The following is a 2,770-nucleotide window of genomic DNA, read 5'->3' on the forward strand; positions in this document are numbered from 1 at the left end:
CACTTAGCATAATACCCTCCAGTTCCATCCACGTAGTTGCAAATGACAAGATTTCATTCTTTTTGATTGCTGTGTAATACTCCATTGTGTGTGTGTGTGTGTGTGTGTGTGTGTGTGTGTGTATCACATGTTCTTTATCCATTCATCCATCGATGGACATTTGGGCTTTTTCCATACTTTGGCTATTGTGGATAGTGCTGCTCTAAACATGGGGGTGCATGTGTCCCTTCGAAACAGCACACCTGTATCCCATGGATAAATGCCTAGTAGTGCAATTGCTGTGTCATAGGGTAGTTCTATTTTTAGTTTTTTGAGGAACCTCCATACTGTTTTCCAGAGTGGCTGCACCAGCTTGCATTCCCATAAAATCTTTTTTGAAAACGAAAAAAAGAATTTTCTTCTCAGTTATTTTGACAACCCTCATTATAATATCTAAGTGTCTCCTTGCCCAACTTGAAGCAATCAAAAGTCCATATTCTGTATACCATGATAGTTTTTTTTTAAAGATTTTATTTTTAAGTAATCTCTATACCCAACGTGGGGCTCAAACTCACACCACCAAAATCAAGAGCCACGCACTCTACTGACTGAGCCAGGCAGGTACCTCCTGATAAGTTTTATATGAGGTATCTCATTTATTTCTTGAAAAAACCCCCTGCTCATACTATCCACATTTTATAAATGAGAAATGAAGTAATGTGTAAGATTGCACAATTGATAGGTGGTAGAGTATTGATTTGAACCTAGAGCTTGTATGTTTAAGAAAACTGCACTGTCTCTCAAAGTAAAAAAACTAAAAAGCGTCCACATAGAAGCAGCATCTTGTGTCCTTCTCGAACCTCTGTCACGTACAGCCTAATTGCCTCCAGTCCAGCCTCCACCATGTCCATCAGAATGACCCAGACCTCTGACAAGGTGTCCACCTCCAGCCCCCGGGGCCGTCAGCAGCCACTCATACACATGAGTGCACCTGGCGCCTGCATCAACTCTTCAGCCTTCTCCTGTATGAGCAGCAATAGCAGCTTCTGGGGTGGCCTGGGCACCAGCATGTGTATGGTCGGGGGTACAGCAGGGCCAGGGTTATGGGGCACATCATGCCTGTCTCCGTGAACCAGAGCCTACTGAGCCTCCTTAAGCTGGAGGTAGACCCTGACATCCAGGCTGTGAGCACCCAGGAGAAGGAGCAGAACAAGACCCTCAACAACAAGTTTGCCTCCTTCATCGGCAAGGTGAGGCACTTGGAGCAGAGCAAAATTCCGGAGACCAAGTGGAGCCTCCTGCAGCAGCAGAAAACAGCTCGGAGCAACACGGACAACATGTTCAAGAGCGACATCAACAACCCTGGGCGGCAACTGGACACATTGGGCCCGGAGAAGCTGAAGCCAGAGGTAAAGCTTGGCAACATGCAGGGACTGGTGGAGGACTTCAAGAATAAGTACAAGGAGATCAAAGAGTGTGCAGACATGGAGAATGAATTTGTCCTAATCAAGAAGGATGCAGACAAAGCTTACACGAACAAGGTAGACCTGGAGTCTCACCTGGAAGGGCTCACCAACAAGATTACTATCTTAAGGCAGCTGTATGAAGAGGAGATTCATGAGCTACAGTTTCAGATCTCAGACACGTCCATGGTCCTGTCCACAGACAATAGCTGTTCCCTGAAACTGGAAAGCATTATCGCCACGGTCAAGGTTCAATATGAGGACATTGCCAACCACAGACCAGCTGAGGCCTAGACCACATATCAGATCAAGTATGAGGAGCTGCAGATATTGGCTGAGAAGCACAGGGATGACTGCCATCATACAAAGACGGAGATTTCCAAGATGAGCCAGAATATCAGTCAACTCCAGGCTGAGATTGGGGGCCTCAAAGGCCAGAGGGCTTCCCTGGAGGCCTCCATTGCTGATGCAGAGCAGCATGGGGAGCTGGTGATTAAGGACACTAATGCCAAGCTGGCCAAGCTGGAGGCTCCCCTGCAGCAAGGCAAGCAGGATATGGTGTGGCAGCTGTGGGAGTACCACAAGCCCATGAATGTTAAGCGGGACCTGGAGATCGGGATCGCCACCTATACTGCAAGCTGCTGGAGGGCAAGGAGAGCCAGCTGGAGTGTGGGATGCAGAACATAATTACTCAGGTGGGCTGAGCTCAGCCTATGGGGGCCTTAGAAGCCCTGGCCTCAACTACAGCCTGGGCTCTTTCCAGTCCAGCTTCAGATGTGGAAGGGCTCCAGTTTCCTCATCCAAGTCAGCTCCTCCAAGGCCGTGGTTGTGAAGATCAAGACCCATGATAGGAAGCTGATGTACAAATCATCTGATGTCCTGTCCAAATGAACAGTCACTGTAGTCCCTCCCACCCACCCACCCCACTCCTGAGGCTGCCATAGAGCCTTTGGGGGAAGAAGCTGTGCATGGGGAGCATCAGGAATAGGAGACCCACTAAGGCTCACCCTGGGCCTCAGCCTACCCTTGGGGTAGTCTGCTGCCCTGGGTACTCCCTCTTGCCCATGCCCCCAGCTAAAATCCAATCTCAAATAAAGCCTCAGATGGCTCTTCTAACCCCCCTAAATTTTTTTAAATAAATGAATACATAAAATAAAAACCTAAAAAGCGAAAACACACAAATGGGAAACAAACTTAAAGAACAACCTAGGATCACAATGTTTAACATCAAGTTTCATTGGCTTGACCCTTCCAAATATATGCTAAATCCAACAACCTCTCACCCCCACTGCCTCTCACTGGGACACTGCAATCAGGGACCTCAGTGG

At 47.9% G+C, this 2,770-nt stretch overlaps 1 pseudogene; it reads left to right on the plus strand.

Annotated features, from left to right (window-relative positions):
• Positions 1-867: 867 nt before the first annotated feature.
• LOC125932338 (keratin, type II cytoskeletal 8-like) lies at positions 868-2,333 on the plus strand (annotated as a pseudogene).
• The last annotated feature ends 437 nt before the right edge of the window (positions 2,334-2,770 follow it).

The sequence above is a fragment of the Panthera uncia genome, chromosome X, assembly GCF_023721935.1.
Source record: "Panthera uncia isolate 11264 chromosome X, Puncia_PCG_1.0, whole genome shotgun sequence".
Lineage (NCBI taxonomy): Eukaryota > Metazoa > Chordata > Mammalia > Carnivora > Felidae > Panthera > Panthera uncia.